Consider the following 19,648-nt stretch of genomic DNA (forward strand, 5'->3'; position numbering starts at 1 on the left):
GAGAAGTAGCGTCAAGCTTGGCGGTAGACAGAACGTAAGTCAACGGGTTGTGGTCTGTACGGACTCGGAATGAGTTACCATATAAATAGTCCTTATACTTATCCGTGACTGCCCACTTAAGTGCTAGGAACTCCAGTTTGTGAACCGGATAATTCCGTTCATTTGGCCTGAGTCCACGACTTGCAAAAGCAATGACCCTCTCTTTTTTCTCCTGAACTTGATAGAGGACGGACCCGAGACCTATTCCACTGGCATATATGTTGAGAATAAAGGGCTTGCTAAAATATGCATAGGCCAAAATTGGTGGTGACCCAAGGCTGTTGAGAAGCGAGTCAAAAGCGGACTGTTGCTCTGGACCCCAAGTGCAAGGTGTAGCTTTCCTCTTGGTCTTACTAGTTTTGTTGGTGGTGTGGCCAATAAGTAAGTCATTCAGTGGCTTGGCTAACTGAGAAAACCGTTGGATGTATCTACGATAGTAGCCGGCAAAGCCAAGAAAACGTCTTAAGTCTTTAATAGACTTGGGTGTGGGCCATCTCATCAAGGCGTCTTATCAGGGTCGGTCTCAACTCCTTGTGCACTTACAATATGGCCTAAGTATTTGACGCTGGTGCGGAAGAATTCGCACTTGGATCCCTTGAGTGTAAGACCAGCTTTTTCCAACCTCTGGAAGACTGATTGGAGGCGTTTGAAATGCTCTCTCATGGACGTGGAGAATATAGTAATATCGTCCAGGTAAATGAGGCATTCTTTAACATTTAGCTCTCCCATGGCTCGCTCCATCAATCTTTGGAATGTTGCTGGTGCATTCGTTAGCCCAAATGCCATACGATTACACTCAAAACATCCAAGTGGGCCCACTGAAAATGCTATCTTGTACTTATCCTTCTCGTTCATGGCAACCTGCCAGTAGCCAGATCGTAAATCGAGCTTGGAAAAGTACTTTGAGCCAGCTAAACTGTCAATGGTCTCATCTATTCGGGGCAGAGCATATGCATCCTTGACAGTACGGCTGTTTAAGCGGCGGAAGTTCAGGCATTATCTAAGCGACCCATCATTCTTCCGAACCAGAACCACATTTAAAGAAAAGGGACTGTGTGATTCCCTAATCGCACCAGCATCCAACATGTATTTGAGGTGTTCTCTAACCTCCTCAAACATACCAGGAGGAATGCGCCGATATGGTTCTTTCAAAGGTGTAGGGTCTGTGAGCTCAATTGTATGCTCAACAATGTTAGTGCAACCAAGATCGGACAATCCAGAAGAGAAAATGTGTTTCCAGCCAGAGCCTGTACAATTAAAAAATTAATTACGTCTACGCTTGGGTCTCAATGAAACTTAACTTATTCAAATGAGTTCCCTCGTTAATAAGGGTTTTTATTTTATTATTATTATGATATTGTTCTTATAAAATATTAAACGTTTGGCAGAGCACAACCTTATCATAGAATACTTCTTCGCTGGGTACACATACAACAAATTGATTGTAATTCTGTATTGTCATCGTGGGATTAATATCGGCGCGACGAAAACACGACAACACGAAAACTCGACAAATACCTAATTTGTCGAGTTTTCGTGTCGGTGGGACGAAAATACGAAAACTCGACAAATAATGTATTTGTCGTGTTTTCTAGTTGGCAGGGTAGAAACACGAAAACACGAAAACTCGACAAATAAAATATTTGTCGTGTTTTCGTGTCGGCGGGTCGAAAACACAACAGCACGACAAACAAGGGGCGCCAATACGACATATTCATACTCGCCAACAAGAAAACTCGACAAATAAATATGTCGTGTCGGCGCCCTCTAAACGTCGTATTTTCGGATAAAATTTGTCGTGTTTTCGTGTTGTCATGTTTTCGCCCCGCGAAATGTTAGAAATCAGCGACCATACAGTTAACTACAAACATCTGTGAATAACCTTAATAAGAAGGCCTTAGCGAGCAAACTGCTTCGATGACAATTCAAGTAAACAAATCCTTGAAAGCTGTACCTTTGTTGAATTTTAAAGATGTGTTTAGACAAATGGCTGAAAATTTAAAATTTAGCTCTTTTGTCGACATCTGGTGAATATAAATGGAATTTCATTTTATATGTATATAAATGGAATTCGTTCCATGAACTATTGCAAAACGCGAACAATATCATTGTGATTTTCAACATTTGGCATTCTTTGTTCAGTTTGTCTTACTTGCACTCCAATTTATTAACAAACAATGTAAGTCATGTACGACACCAGGAATATACATGTATGAGCAAACCATGATCAATAATGATGTTGTATAACAAGATACATGGTGTCCTGCCATACTGCATCTGACTTTACAAGAAACTTTGCAAAATTTGGTCTTACAGAAGTATGGAATCCCTGGAGGGACTTCATTCTAACTGTTATAAAAGTAACAAGAATTTGTAACAGAGTTACCAACGTCCCCCGCCTAAGGACATTTTTCACGAAACATATTACATCATTACAGCATCTTGACCTGACACAATGTTTTGTGGTGAATAGTTATGCCAAGTTAATTGAATATTCACGTAAAAAGTTACAAACCAAACAAAAAAAATACCAAAACGTTCTATCGCCACAGGTGACCTTGACCTTGGAGCAAGGGGTCCAGATCTTCTGATGATATATCAACTCATTATGGGGAATGAATGGCAGAGTTATGGGCCGGACAATAAACAGACCATGTTAACATTTGACTTCTAAGTCTGAACTGACCTTGGAACTACGGGTCTGGTTTTTGCGTAAGAAACATCAACTCATAATAGGTAACATTTGTGCCTTGTAATTTTAAAATCCCTTGATGAATGGCAGAGTTATGGACCGGACAAGAAACAGTGCATGTTAACATTTGACTTCTAAATGTGACAGGCTAGGGATCTGGGTCTTGCGCATGACACGTCGTCTCATTATGGTGAACATTTATGCCAAGTTTCATAGATGGCAGAGTTATGGACAGGACACGAAGTGTGACGGACAGGAGGACGGACGGACGTACGCAGCTTATTTCTATGTCCCCATTTTATGTTCGAAAAAGGCGGGGGGCAATAGATATTGAAGAGATATTTGATAGATTTGGGCTTGAAATATAGTATAGAGAAGAGAAAGATATGGAAGTAGAAATGGGAATGAGAACTATATGAAGAACGTATACGGTGAAATCTGTGTAGACACAGCTTCGGTCAAGACGTTTGAATTTTCCTATTACAATGTGTGTACCGCATGGAAGATGATTTAGTTGTCGTCATCTGGTATGGAAGTATTTCTGGAAAGAATATATTTAGAGAAACATGACAATATTAATTGAAAACGTCTATAGACGATGCCCTAATGGTATCAGAAAGAAGACACACGAGGTTGTATCACGCTGTCCACAAGTGAAAAGAGGTGACAGAGTAAAGGTCATCAGTAAATGAACTTCATTTTGTTCTGAAACGGGCGTGGATAGCCTGATGTCTTCGTTTTTCTCGTAAAGAAGCATGGAGGGACATTCTTCAGTAGCACGAACAGTTTCCTGTTGAAGTATGAAACAGTTGGTGCATTTCTTAGATGTGGGAAGATCGTTAAAAAGCTCAGTTTATCGAAGGAAGAAATGAATCGTTATATAGTCTCGTAAATATTCACGATTTTGCAGGCGATATTTGAGCTGAGGGTAGGCATAGATGATGTACCAGCAGCTCTCAAACTGTCCGTGAATCGGACTGACTTTGTATGAAACGGAGAGAGCCCAACATACCAAAATACATGTACTTCTGTTTATAGAGTAAAACGCGTGACTTAAACGTTATTTACTAGTATTTGACTGATTTTACAACGTCAAAAAAAAACAACACTTGCTTGCTACATATATTTATTGTTATATGATTTCCAGTGAATTATAGAAATATTAGAGTGAAATATATCTGGTGTTTTCCCAGCAAAAAATATCAAATATATTTTTCACCGATAAGAAACTACAAAATAAGTAAATTTAATAAAACATTTGTTTGTTTTACATGTAAGATCATCTTACATTTTCAATCTCAGCGTGAAAATATTGCATCTGGTTTTCACTCGTACATTAAAATTAAGGAATTGGCTGACCTCAGAGGTAGCCATTTTAGTGTTTATGACCTCATTAATATGTATCTTAACATATTATTTATTTAGCAAATTCAAAGGAAAAGTACGGTAAATCATGCTAGTTGAGACTTTTTTCATTAGAGGTCAGTGAAATTAATAAATTGTTTACAGCATCGGCTTTTAGCTAGTTTAAGACACTATGTTTACCAATGTAATCCATTTTAGGACAGCATTTTCATGTTAAGCTGTGAAACTTTCACGCTTGTTTTCAGTCCTTTAATTGGGAATTCCAGCTTTAAAACTTGGACAAACATACTATTTGTCATCAGTATTTGGGTACAATTTCAGCTCCATATTGACCAAAAACACCTGGGTCTATATACATTGTCTGACTATGCCTGGTGTATTTACAAATTACCGATGAATATATTTGCATAAAATCGTATATTCCTAAAACTGTAATTATATCGTCACAACCCTGATACACTAAAATAACTGCCGTCTAATACAAATTTAAACTTTGGTCCGAAATCCATTACATTCTGGAATTAAACGTAATGCTGTAATATCAATATTACACATTACAGACGAACTTCGTTCGATCGAAATCGCATAATTCGAGCACCTACCATTGCTCAAACTCGTTGTCAGGTCCCGGTAAAATCCTTGTATAATATTTGATGGCTTGAACTACGGATAACTGAAACAAATTTTGCCGATCCCGGTATTATCACCCCGATGCTGAAAAGCTCAACCTCTGATCTACGAGGCCCAAGCAACTATAGAGGTATCACGGTGACCTCAGCGATCTATAAAGTCTATTGTTACGTCTTAAATGAAAGACTAACAAAACGGGCAGAAACAAATGAAATTGTTGATGACTCTCAGAATGAATTTCGTCGTCAAAGAAGTACGATTGACTAACTTTCAACCCTGACAAACATTATTGAGAACCGCAGAAAGGCTAGGAAGTCGACGTTCGGGTCGTACGTTGATTTCAGTAAAGCATACGACAAAATTGACAGGACAAAGCTGTGGAATAAATTGCAATCAATAGGTGTAAATGGAAAGTTTATTGAAGCCATAAGACCTCTATACAAGAATGTAAAGTGTGCCGTAAAGTTGAATAACATCAAGACGCCATTTTTGACGTGGCAGTCAGTTTAAAGCAAGGGTGTTTATTATCTACAACTTTATTTAATCTGTACTTGAATGACCTGAGTGATATCCTAAGACAATCTGGCAAAGGAGTTCAGTTTGACAATGATTTAATAAGCCACTTATTGTACGCAGACGATCTTGTCCTTCTAGCAGAAAGCGAAAGTGACTTGCAGTTCTTGTTAGATCGGTTATCGGTTTGGTGCACACAAACCTAGGGATGCTATTAAACGAGACTCTTGACTATGCAGTGACAACCAAACACGTAGCACAATCAGCCACCCGTGCTCTAGGACTTTTGATTTCGAAATTTAAGGTTATTGGAGGAATGCATTATTACGTTACAAAACTCTACGATACAATGGTCTGGCCTATCATCAGTTATGGCTCGGCAATATGGGAAAACAAGTAAAAAAATCGTCGATAAATGCTGTTCATAATCGTGCTTGCCGATTCTTTCTTGATGTCGGAAAATACACGCCTAATGCTGCGGTTAATGGTGACATGGGCTGGACCCCTCCAATTGTTCGCCAATGGAAGAGTGTATTAAACCACTGGTTCCGATTGAATCAAATGGATTAGAAAAGACTGAACCGTGTATTTAAAGTAGCTGAAAAATTGAAATTTAGACATAAAAACCATTACTATACCTTTTTTACAAAACTGAGAAATCAAATGGTAAATATGGATGTATCAACTGTGTATGATAAAAGTACTCAAAAGCAAATTATCGAAAATGTTCAAGGAAATGTTTTCTATGATTACGTTACACATTGAAAAGAGACTATTAGGTTACATTCTACCAATTCAATTCCTTATTTATTTCATATTAATAACAAAACATTCAGAACTCATTTTCAGCACTTTAGAGCATTTCAATGATATGAAAACCATATATGGTCATTTAGTATAACATGTCTTCTTATCAAAAATAGAAAAATATTGACATGTTATGTTGTATATAAGAAAAATAATCTGATCTGAGAAACATCACCCTCTAAAATGCTCCCATGAAAACAGCCGTTTAGCAGTTACGCGTAGGTAGACATTTTTCACAAAGAATAAAACTTATTCCAAGAAATATACAATGAAAATGGTCTAGATCTATTCTCAATACTATAATCAATAAACATAAGCCAAAAATTTAACTGTCACCTCCTCATGTCACTCATTATACCAGATGTCATCCATAGCATGGAACTACATTTTGGACTACTTCACATGTAACACTGAGTAGTCACTTCCGGTTTGGTGTAATCCGTCCTATTACCTCAGTACATGGAACCAGGAGAACAAATGGAAACAAACTTAGAACATACAAAAAATTCAAGCATGACTATGAGACTGAAACATACGTTAAATGTAAAGGTATAAACAGATCATGTCGAAGCCCCTTAGCTAAATTTCGAAGCTGTGTAGCTCCACTTAAGATGGAAACAGGTCGTTATCAGGGACTAGCTGTTAATGAACGTGTATGTTTCAATTGTCGAGAGAATGTTGAAGATGAATTCCATGTTTTGATGAATTGCCCTTTATATGATGACATAAGAAATCATTTATTTGAAAAAGCTAAGCATATTGACAATCAGTTTAGTACGTATAATGATGATGTAAAATTCGTGTTTTTACTTTCGAATGCTGAATCTGTTAAACATTGTGCCAAAGCTTGTCATGATATCTTATTTCATAGGCGAAATATTTTGTACAAATGATTTTAATATACTATTTTAGTGTAAATATACTTTCAGGTTATTAATTGAAATTTAGTTGTATGCTTAATATGTCTTAATTTTGAATGTCTTATAGTCTTAATGTTAACAGTTGTTTTAAAAAGTTTTATATTTGTCTCTCATAACTCAATGTTGAGTGGTTTTATGCATATCGTATACTTCATATTGTTGTATATTTAACAAATAATCAAGGCCTTCGAGTGGTTTATCGTCTGATTTACCACGGTCCAGAGCTCAGATGCGTAGGAATTGAACCACGAGAGCGTTAGCCCGAGTGGTTAAATACTGAAGCATCTGAACTATGAACCGTGGTAAATTAGACGATATATCACAAGAGGCCTTGATTGTTTTCATTCTGACATGCTCATTGAAATATTTTAATGAATAATATGCTGGACTTCATTTACCCGAGAAGTAATGTATCGGACGTCATGCGGCAATTTGACGTCATAATGCTCTCTTACCGGTCCGCGCGTCAACCGTTGTTTACCGCATAAAATACAGAGCTTGATTTCCTTCTTTGTTTAACTGGAAATCAAACCGAGTCATGTTAGAGTGAACAAATAATCAAGGCCTATGAGTTGTTTATCGTCTGATTTAAAACGGTTCAGAGTTCAGATGCATAGGAATTGAACCACGAGGGCGTTAACCCGAGTGGTTAAATACTGAAGCATCTGAACGATGAACTATGGTAAATAAGACGATAAATCACAAGAAGGCCTTGATTGTTTTCATTCTGACATGCTCATTGATATATTTTAATAAATATTATACTGGACTTCATTTCCGCGAGGAGTAATGTAAGGACGTCATGCGGCAATTTGACGTCATAATGCTCTCTTACCGGTCCGCGCGTCAACCGTTGTTTTCGCAGAATATACAGAGCTTGATTTTCTTCTTTGTTTAACTGGAAATCAAATCGAGCCATGTTAGAATATATTATTATGTATGAAAGTGAGACGCTAAAAGAATATCTCTCTGTCTGTCTGTCTGTCTGTCTGTCTGTCTGTCAATACAACGCAATAAATATTTTCATGTAGCATTTGGCAGTTAGCATGGCGCATCGGCTTTCAATACCATTTTGTCTTAAAGTCCATAACAGTTTGCTGTTACCGAGGCCCATCAGAAATATCTCGGCGTGATACTGTAGCCGTGAACTAAGAACGACCTCAAAAGCGACATATGACGCTTATACTTAGAAGCTGGAAGAGGGAGGGTGGGGGGGGGGGTATAAATTTCAAGCCATATTCATAATATAACATTAACTGTAGTGAACTTTGATCATTCCGTCTATCACTTAGACAGATAACAGAACCTTGTGAAATATTAATTTAAATACAAATATCACAAACTGAAATTGAAATGAAGTTAGCATGTAATATCAGATGCATGTATTACAAATGTGTATCAATTTTCAATACCAACCCTACACTGAAGCCTATTGTGAATTTTTGCAGTTGAAACACCGAACTTGCGAGATTCAATTATATAAAAAGAACTTTTCCAGCATGTTTTTTAAAGTTATTTCGCACAAACATATATTTTAACTTATAATAATAATCAAACACCTTCTACTTAAATATTATATCAGCAGACAATAAATAATAAAGACCATCATTCTATCAAAATTTCGGGAATCTTCCCTAGTGGAGTGGCACAGATCGGAATTTGGCCGTATGTTAGCCTCTTTGTAAATTTAAAGTTTCACATAGCAATACATGGACAGAAAAGTGCTGTTAAACGCCTTGCTTAAAGAGAATTCCGATAGTTTTTTTCCTTTCATAGAATTTTTTTAAATTGACATATATGATAGGAAAATTTGTGCTGAAAACAATGAACAAATAAAAACAATAGGTCACCAGGCTTGTTTTTGTGAAAAATTGTTTTGAACACACCCACTGTTGCTGAAACTGCCAGTGATTTTTCAACATTTTCATAATTTTCTGCTTTTTTATAAATACCAACCAAAATATACATCCAGGCAGCACAATACGGTTTTTTCTTTTTACAGATTTTATTATATACTTATTTGATATCATAGTCATATTTGTAATACTCTATCCTTACAATAATTGGTACAAATGAAAAAAAATATTGTTTCATATTTACTTTTGTGAACTTCTTTCAATGAAAAATACCCATAGTGAAGAATTTTTTTTTTTAATTTTGAAAAAACTCTTTCATAGAATTTTTTCTTTTTCTTCTCGTGTATAGATAATTGTATTGTGAGCATAGAAATGGCTAAAAATGTATGGGTCACCAGGCTAAATTTTATGTTAAAACCGCTAGAATACAACACGTATTCGGACGGAAATGGCACGAACCTGGCCAAATTGATGACATGTATGTCTGCTAAAAGTTAAAAAAAAATTTAAAAATTCTTAATTCTTTCTATAGTTGAATACTAAATAATCTGAAAGGTGATATTGTCTTATCAGTACTAAGTCAATTATCTTACATTATATGAACAACACTGTCGTTGTACTAAAATGCGATGTGAAAACACAACCACAAAAATAGCAAGATACCTGTCAGGCATGATACTTGTCAATACAACATAAACCAGTATCAACATTTGATTACTGATATAACTTATCAAAAATGTTATTTCATTCAAAATTCCTCATATTTAAGATTGTCTGTAACATGTTTCAACAAATGTTGACTTCAGTTCAGTTTTCCATAGAAAGTGTCGGCTGCGCAGAAAGATGCGCATAAAAAACTATAGGAATTCCCTTTAATTGATACTTCCAGCTCCAGAACGAAATACGGCCGTCTGGGACCGTAGAAGTTGAGCTAGAAGAAAATGAAACCAAGCAGAATAATAGCAGACGATATTTTTGACGGGAGTCTATTTTTAGATGATGCTTACTCATTTAAATAATCTCCATTCTTCATTATGACAAGTTAGATTTAGGAGTTATATGATTTTAACTATATTATTGTTTCTTGAAGACCTGTTATTACGCAGTTGTATTTCACTAAACTTTAGTCTAAAGATTGACTTAAAGATGAGTAAATACACCCTGGCAAAGAGGCTATTTGTAATGAATATGCATGAGTCCAAGATGGCGGCGCCCTACTGGAATTCGGATGCCTTTGGTGATACCCTTGTATCCATTACCTGCTCAGTCAAGTGTGAAATGTTCACCATAAGTGTTCCTTCCCTTGAGAAGGAACAATAATATAATAATAAATAATAGAGATTGATGTTCTTCTCTCATAGTATCATGTTAATCTTAGATGTGTGTGTTATCATGCTTTTACTAACAGCGCTGTATATATTGAAAACAAATTTTTATCAAATTTTTAAGCGAAGCTATGATAATCGGATCGGAAATGTTCTGACCAAGAAGCTGAGTACTGATACATAAGTTTATTTTCAGAAATAAGAAAGTTATCGCAGTTTTTTTTATTCAAAAAATTTACTAAATACAAAATACATGGGAAGTAATCCGGGCCGATTTTTTGCATGAACCTGGAACAACTGATACGTATTAGACCTTCCTGCATGAACGAATCGGAAGAGTTATCCCGTCCAATGCGACAATAAAACCTTCGGTCTCGTTCACAAACAATCTCGCGGGCTTCTGCAGCTGTTAATACACAAAAAATTATTATCCCTGCCGTGAATACATTTTAGATCACACAGTACAATACTGGTTTCTGTTGTATCATCACATAACAGAAAGAAAAGCTTTCAATTGGTTAAAATTTTTTACAGATATGAAATAAAGCTGTTATAATTCACTGATCTTTTCCCGAATTTTGAAAAGAGATTTACAAATTTTCAGAAACAAACCCAGTGTTTATCAACCCGTCAGGATTAGAAGGAGCTACTATAAATATAGCAGAATCAACGTCAATCGACACTTCAGTATATAAACTGTTAGCCACGGACGGCGATGGAGATAATCTTACATTTGTCTTTACAAATGACAATAACGAATTTGATCTTGAAACAAATCAAGACATAACTGTGGCCGCAGCGCTAGACTATGAAACGAATCAGTCTTTTCAGCTGAAATTCGAGTGAGTATGAATATGATGCGGTGATCTTATTTTTCGTCTGTATTTTCAAATCCACAACCGAAACAACCTAACTGAAAATAAAGATTGGCTTTTACGAGAGTCAAGCTATCAAATTTCATTTTTTTCCCACTTTATGGAAAGACTGTTGTACATTATTTCATGTTTCAGATGTGTTTTAGAACTTTCTGTTACAGTATTCATCAATACTTACCTTCACTTTCAGCCAGCTGTATCACAGTCACATTTTTAAGTTAAGAAAATACTCTAAGTCACTTTTCTTTTATAAATAATTGCGCACCTGAAGCGAAAACTAAGTGTTTAACATGGTATGTATACTGACAACTGTTCTGAATATTCGCAGAAAATATTTCCTGCGCATGTAAAAAAATGATAGTTTTGTACCTGGACAATAGTTATTTCGTTTAAACGAAATCATTTCGTTTAAACGAAATCATTTCGTTTAAACGAAATAATCATTTCGTTTAAAAGAAATAACTTATTTCGTTTAAACGAAATAACTTATTTCGTTTAAACGAAATGATTATTTCGTTTAAACGAAATCATTTCGTTTAAACGAAATGATTTTGTTTAAACGAAATGATTATTTCGTTTAAACGAAATCATTTCGTTTAAACGAAATAAAAAAAGTCTCACATTACCTAATTGGAAAAAAAGTGTGTAACATGTCACTTTAGGGGCACCGTATGGACGGTATCATACAGGTAAATTTTTACGTTGACAGTTCTGTACATTTAAAATTTAGCATACTTTGAACTTAGACAATCATGTGTTCATAATTGAGCCACACCATGAGAAAACCAACATAGTGCGTTTGCGACCAGTCTGGTCAGGATCCATGCTGTTCGCTTTCAAACCCTATTGCAATTAGAGAAACCATTACCGAACAGCGAACATGTAAATTTTGAGTATAGCTTTATACCTAGGCAACCCTAATACATCTGCTGATGTCTCTAAATTACATTCTGGTCCTTGTAACATGTGTAAATGTTGAGTTCTGCTGAACCCGGGGCTAGATGGCGTGAACGGTAGCTTGCACTACCACTACCGTCCATGAACAGGCTCAATCAAACTAAGCTTGCAACATTTTCGTTTATGTCGCGTTGGACGACGGGTGGTGTTCCACTTTTTTTACTTTTTTACTTGTTAAACATTGAGTATAGGTTTATACCCAGACAAATATGTTCGAGTAAAACTCTGTACCTAGTCAGTCCTGTACATTTTGAATGTTGAGTGTAGCTTTTTACCATGTTGGTAATGTTGTGCAGTTTTAAAGTAGACTGCATAATTTTCATTTTATTTTGAAATAGAGACATACATAAAATAAATAATAAAGATATATTGAACCGAAATTCACTTTTGATTATAAGAACAATTTCTACATACACTAGTGTCTAATCTACAAATAAAAGTGTAACTGTGTGTTAGGTTTAAGATAACATACACCTAATAAATGTACGACGAAGCACGGTAAAATGTACATACTTCAACTAAAATTGTGTTTACATAAGGCTGTTATATTTCACATTCAATTGCAAAAATTAGCTCTACAAACACATTTTGCTTATTGCTAATCAAGTTAAACCCTTCTAATAAGAATTTTCTTCATTTAAATTTATCATCTAAAATAAACTCTTAAAGTGAAAGATGTGCATTTGGATGTCTCTAACAACTGGCATCAGTCACAATTATACTGTTGTAAGTGTTTTTTTTTTGTTATTTTCTATCATTTTTATTTGTTGGTAATGGATGGGAGATTTTACTTGTATCCTGTATTCGGATACGATGTGCTTATATAAACATATCATTTTGGATCTTTAGGGTGACAGACGAAAATTTAGAGGTGGTCACATCTTCTGCAACCTTGACAGTCAGTATCGAAGACGTAAATGACAATCCTCCAGTTTTCACAAAGGCATCTTACAGTGGGTCTGTTCTTGAGAAACAAACCTCTGGTAGGGTTTGACAAACAACAACATCTAATAGCAAAACCTTATGCACAATATGCTGAACATTATAATTTTCATATTGAATGCCTTCGGTACCAAGCGCAATAAAAAGGGTTGGAAAATAAAGAAAATGCATGTTTATTACTGCCAAATATAGCAACAAAGCCCTTTTCCGCAAAACGTTAATATTCTATTGAATAAATGTATGAATTTTAACTAATCTCAGAATGTTTAAAAAATATAAACTAGAGTAACAATAGCCAGTTAACCTTTAATAAACTTCTTAAAAAATAACATTTCTCGTGGTTATCATTTATTAAACTGCCGAAAAATAATTTAAAACGAGAGAACGTATAAATATTGTATTAACATACCTATAAATTATTAGTTATTGCTTTTTGCGAACATTTAGCCCTTACTGTGGCCACTCTAGAAGCTACTGACGCAGACAGCAGTCTTAACAACTATGATGTCATCGAATATTCGATTACAGGTGAGACACTACTTAGTTTATTCTCTCACATGCAAGTCTACACTTGTTTTTAAATAAGAAGTCTTTGATAGTGAGTAGGTTATAGGAAAAAGATGTTTCCTTTTGTGAAGAAAGCACCAAACTTTGTATGTAACTATTTTAAAGTATGCTGAATCCAAAAAAAGGAGGAGACACGCAGTTCACTAACCTTAATTAGCTTAAAATGAGGCCCCAAAAAGGGACATATATTTTATTTATTTTAATCATATATTTTTGAAAGCAATGTCCAAAAGGTTAATTTATAACCTAAATAAGTAACTATTGTTGACATAATATTCATTTAGTTACATATTAGACACATTTAATATATATGGCACTGACAAATGACATAGATGAGGCCCTAAAAGGGGGAAATTAAAAAAAAATCATTTACAGGATGACTTTATTTTTAAGTGTGAATATTATATCACTCAGGTAAACAAAACTAATTTTAGTATTAAATTATATCAAAATATTATTTAAACATTCTTAACATTCTGAGGTTCATTAAGGGTATTTTAAAAATATAAGTTCACATATACGTACATACTGTAATTCATATAATCGATTTTACAGTGCTTATACTGTACATGGGGTACTGTTAGTTCGATTTCCTTATTATTATGCATTCAAAAGAGCAGCTAAAGAAGGGGTTATTTTGTGTTTTTCTTTTAATTCAGTATCTTATTTAAATTCATGTAAAACGTATTATACAAAACATAATTTATATGTTTTTCAAGACAATTAATGAATTAAGCTAAAGCATACGATCATCCTAATGCTTTTTACAACAAAAGAAAACGTAATGTGAACTAAATGTATTGTTGTATTTATTATTGCTAATTTATACTATATTCAATGATACTAATTTATTTGAATTAGATTAAGATTTCAAGTTTAAGAATCAGTTTAAATTCCGCTTTCTTGAAAATAGCACTGGTATTGTATGACAGATTAACCTTTGTATGGTTTCAACCAACGATTTTCCTGGTGATCTGACAACACCTTTACCACTACACGGTCTCTCCCCCACTGAACCTCTCCACAGAGCTTATAACTATAAACATTTCTAAGTGCAGTGATTTACTGCAGACACCCCAAGAACGCAAATAGTTACATATAAAAAATTGTTTAAGATGAAAATATGATACAGAAATAAAGAAAGTCATACCAAATAGAGTTGGATGCAAATTTTTGAAGGTAAAGATTAATCGATTAGTTTATAAACAATGTCTCCTTAAAATATACAGAGCTACAGTTATTTTGCATATTAAGCCTTTTGACAAATAACGAAATAGTGTATTTTCTGTCTTAGGTTCCAAATCGGCCTATATAATGATATCATATATCTGATAAAAAATGATCATTCAGAACATTGTACTTGTGGGTCAGAGTTGAGTATACTCTGCATCTCGGTATAGCCGATGGAGCTCATTCAGCATGGGTAAAACGACTATTGCAGGCCGTCCTAGTTAAGTCCTAGAATAATTACTTGTTTAGGGTAATGTCCCAAGCATTTTTTCGTAAACTTACAAAAGTTGAAAGAAAAGTAACGACCAAGATACCCTAAACAAAAAACTTTTAATTTTAGGCGTAACAACCCTTTCAATATTTAACTAAAACCGTAATAGATTTGCAAGTATTTCACTCTCTAGCACACATGTCTTCAAAATGTTTAAGTACACAGGATTGGCTTGATACATTTATATCTGCCTTTGTATGTATTCTTGTAGTTATGTTGATGAGTTTCCTCCAATGAAGCGTATTACATAACTAAAGCCAAGTACCATTTCTCTTGTCCATTTCCAGTTGACAGGATTAGCAATGTCAATATATGCTATGAATTCCTGTCTACAACCTGCTTGATACAATGTTTTTTGCTACATACATGAACATCTCTCAGGAGGTTGCTTTCAATATGTCTAATTGCTTAAGAAAATATATTCTCTGGCTTCATTTTTATATTTCTTTGCAAGATAGAACAACCTATCCTTCCAGTTGCCATGTGCGCTTCTTGAATCTTTTAACACAGCATAACCATAAGTAAAGATATCCTATGCCTTGCAAACGTATTGAGACAGTATCACAACCAGGTAATGCATTATAAAGGAGGTTAGCTTTAAGTCTACGTTCTTTGATGTGTCTTTTCCTGTTAGATTTTTGTCCTTGTGTTTATGCAAAAAAGACTGCTTACTACGGAATTAGTCAGCATGTACCAGAACTGTTTGAACCGGCCAAATGAAGCTACAGCAAACAACTAGCAAACTGTTTTACTATAGAAAATAGAAAATAACAATGTGTATCAGTGTTGGTTGCTCGTAACATTATCCCTTTGTGGTTTTGTTTTTATGCATCTGCGGCAAACAAATGTGTACCATGTCGCATACCAGTTAGTGCACCACATGTTGTAACTTCGAACTTTTGGAACAATAGATGGTCATGTTATTAGCAAAGGTATCAAGCTGTAAGTCAGTAAATGGTGCCAGATACATTTCTAGTTCCTAAAGGAAATAGGCAGCATGAAAACATCTAAATTACCTGATGTTCACATTTCTAACATGTTTGGGGAGAGAAATTAAGGTATGAACATTCTAAATAGCTGACCTTCTTTATTCTAGATAAAATTGACAAATTTCAAATGGCTACAGCACAGAGCAGGACCCGTTTTAAATGTATGTAGCTCACATTTTTACATTTTCTTAAAGAATATTGTCAGTGCTGAAAAAAATCTAAAGAAAATTGGGGGTCATGTACTTCAGTCAAACAAACCAACTACAATATCAACTAAAAATGATACCCCAAATTGTATGACCTACATTTCCATAATAAATCTGTCATGCTATCATATTATTGCTAAAATGCTTCCTATATGTCAAAGATAGATCTGTTATGCAAGTTTACAAGTTTACAAGTTATGTGATTTCAGCAAAAAAAAAAATGTAAAAAAAAAGGAAGGAGAAAAGCTCTACAGAGCAAAGAAGGAGGACTCTTTGAATGCGCCATTCTGCGACTAACATGTTTTTTTTTCCGCGCCAGTTTTCTATTCAGTGTCTGTATACCTTTATAATTGTGACCCTTGCATTGCTTCATTATGTTGAATCTGGATTGACCAGTAAAGACTCTTGACTTTCATTACTATGTGCACTTCTGTGTAACACATTCATGTATAAGAAATATAAATTTGTCAAACAAATGTATTAGAGAAGTACTGGGAAGCCTGTTACAATTCTTAGATATCTATTGAATGGGTGTTATTATCAGTTTCTTTATTTTATGGGTCTTTGGATGAGTTATATGATCTGAAAACATGATTATGTCATAATTATACTGTTATGTAACATACAAAAAATATCCATTGAAGGGCCTCTCTTTTTTATATAAATGTATTGCCCTAATAAATACAGATATGTAGGTGGACCTAAACAGGTGAATATGTTTTACTTTTTTGATATTTTATACATAATATCCATGAATTCTGTTTCTTTACTTAAGTTTAGTTCAGTAATATGATATTTTAACGCTTGAAATAAATTAATTTGCCCTTAAAATTTTAACATTTTCCCTTTAAAGGACCTCATATTATTTTCCTGAGTTATGTATATTGAATGTGTATAAAATGTAATTGAATAAATTTTGTGTCAAGGATTATAATGGGTTAAGGTAATGAATTATCATTTTTGAAATTGTTATAGATATATTCAATTGAAATAAAAAAAGGTAGTTCCCCTTTGGGGCCACATGTTTTGGTCTATTCAAGCCAACAGATCGTATATGTAGTCCATTTCTGATCCAGTACACTTTATAATACTTAAATACAAACTTTCATGCTTTCTTCATAAGAAACATCTTTTAACACGCAGTTTTGAAATTAAACATGCAGTAAAATCTGATTACCCCCTTTTTAGTATGTATCTTGAGAAATAAGAGTATTTTGTAGTAAACTTTGTATATCTGTCAATACCAAATGGTTGTTTGTCTATGATAGTAATATGTTATTCATGTTTAGATCATATGAAACATTACTTTATAGATAAATTTCAATTTAAAGGGAAAAAATTTTTTTTCAAGACATTTTAACCTCCCTTTTTTAAATTGATTTAAAAGGAGGTTCCAGGGCAGATATAGCGTGTCTCCTCCTCTTGCAGGATTTGGGATACCTTAAAGTAATTTCATGCAAAATTTGGTGCTTTCTTCACAAAGGGGAACATCTTTGCCATTTTTTGTTCCTTATCTTACTCGCTATTGAGTACTTTTCTTTATTATTCGATAATTTTTGATCTGCAATTGTATATTACACATATATCATCGTTTTTAGTTGTATTTAAGTATTCGAATGCACATGCATTGTCCTTGAATATTCCAATGTACATAAATTGTCCTTGAATATTTGACTGCATATTAAATGTCATTGAATATTTAATTGGACATGCATTATTATTGAAAGCAAAAAACAACAGCTGTCATTATATGTTCGATTATCGATAAATTGACTTGAATATTCGTTTCGGTAAAATATCATTTTATATTTTGTTATAGGTAAGCTATCACAGAATACTTAATTACATATAATATATTCTTGAATATTCGAATATGATTAGGTCACTTTTTCAATTTCCTGTAAATGTGGATGGGCATCCGTGGCCGAATTGTTAACATCACTTGCTCCACACCGAAACATGGCTTAGGGTGTAGAATGTTTCATGTGCGGAAGCTATCCAGACGATATAGGGAAGCTTTGTGGTTCTTTCATGTGCCCGCCCCGTGACTGGAGGGGCACCTCTGGTCTTTCTCCACCTCCAAAAGCTGGAAAAATCTCCATTTGACTGTCCTAAATTATGTCTGTATAACTTTAAACCCAACGTTTAAATGTGATTAAATACTTGCCCACAGAAATCGATTATAGACCGGATGTAATCGTTTTTGATTACTGAATTTTGTATTATTGTTAAGCTGTCATTAATTATTCAAATACGGTTAAGTTGTCAGCTTGTATTAGAATACTGATAATTATTACTTATTTCATGACAGGCAAGCTGATATGACTTATAGATACATTAATGATAATACTAGTACTCGATTATCGGTTCAATATTGTAAGTTACAAGACAATTCATTTACGTGTAACCGTTTTATTGAAGAAATTTTGTATTATGTTCAGCACTTGATGTATTTAGATAAGTTTAGACCACACTTTGTTTCCACAGTGTAAAATAGTTATATATCTATGTTTTATGAGATTGACAAAATCAGTTTGCAGATAAAGTGGTGAAAACACGTTAATTCAAGAAGGGCTAAATTGTGTATCTGCATCTTAAAGTATGGCTTTTTTGTACCTTTATTTTCAGAATATTTTTATGAAATTAATGTTAGGGCAAAACGTATGTCATTAGGTATTAGAGAGTCCTCAAAAACTTAAATACAACAGGTGCTGAGAAATACAGAAAGAAATCCCCATCTGTACAAGTACAAAATGTCAATCTCTCTGTTATTACGTGTAATGTCAATCTCTGTTATTACGTGTAATGTCAATCTCGCTGTTATATTACGCTTATTGTCAATCTCTCTGTTATATTACGTGTATTGTCAATCTCTCTGTTATTACGTGTAATGTCAATCTCTGTTATTACGTGTAATATCAGTCTCTCTGTTATTACGTGTAATGACAATCTCTCTGTTATTACGTGTAATGTCAATCTTTCTGTTATTACATGTAATTTCAAAAACTTATTTACTACAGATGGAAATTCAGCAAACCATTTCACAATAAACCCGAGTACAGGTGTGCTTACTGCAATCAACCTGAATTATGCTACTGCAACTTCACATACACTAGAAGTAACAGCTAAAGATTTGAATGGATCAGAAGGTGCTCTTGAGGCAACTGTGACGGTGAACATCGACGTTAAGATGCGTGAGTATAACATCTGATCGATATTTTCATGTCGAAAGAATCATCTGAATCTGTCTTGAAGAAATGATAGAAAAGAATCAAGCATCTCCTTGAACCCTTAGATTTCCTCATTGCTTAAAAATGCGATGCTGACCCAGACCCTATCAAGTTCACTCATTTCTCGTAAAAGGTACAACTACATTATTATGTCACCGTCTTTCCACGAAAGAGCTTATTAACCAGTTGTTACGTGAACAAATTGTGTGACCTTATTGCAAGGCTTTACCTATT

At 34.3% G+C, this 19,648-nt stretch overlaps 1 long non-coding RNA gene across 1 annotated transcript; it reads left to right on the forward strand.

The window, feature by feature from the left end:
* The first annotated feature begins 10,755 nt into the window (after positions 1 to 10,755).
* On the forward strand, positions 10,756 to 19,372 carry LOC128559706 (uncharacterized). The gene is made up of 4 exons (XR_008372546.1): positions 10,756 to 10,989; positions 12,829 to 12,962; positions 13,369 to 13,449; positions 19,205 to 19,372. It is a non-coding gene; the product is annotated as an uncharacterized LOC128559706 (long non-coding RNA).
* Positions 19,373 to 19,648: the final 276 nt, after the last annotated feature.

Source organism: Mercenaria mercenaria, chromosome 9, assembly GCF_021730395.1.
Source record: "Mercenaria mercenaria strain notata chromosome 9, MADL_Memer_1, whole genome shotgun sequence".
Taxonomy (NCBI): Eukaryota; Metazoa; Mollusca; class Bivalvia; order Venerida; family Veneridae; genus Mercenaria; species Mercenaria mercenaria.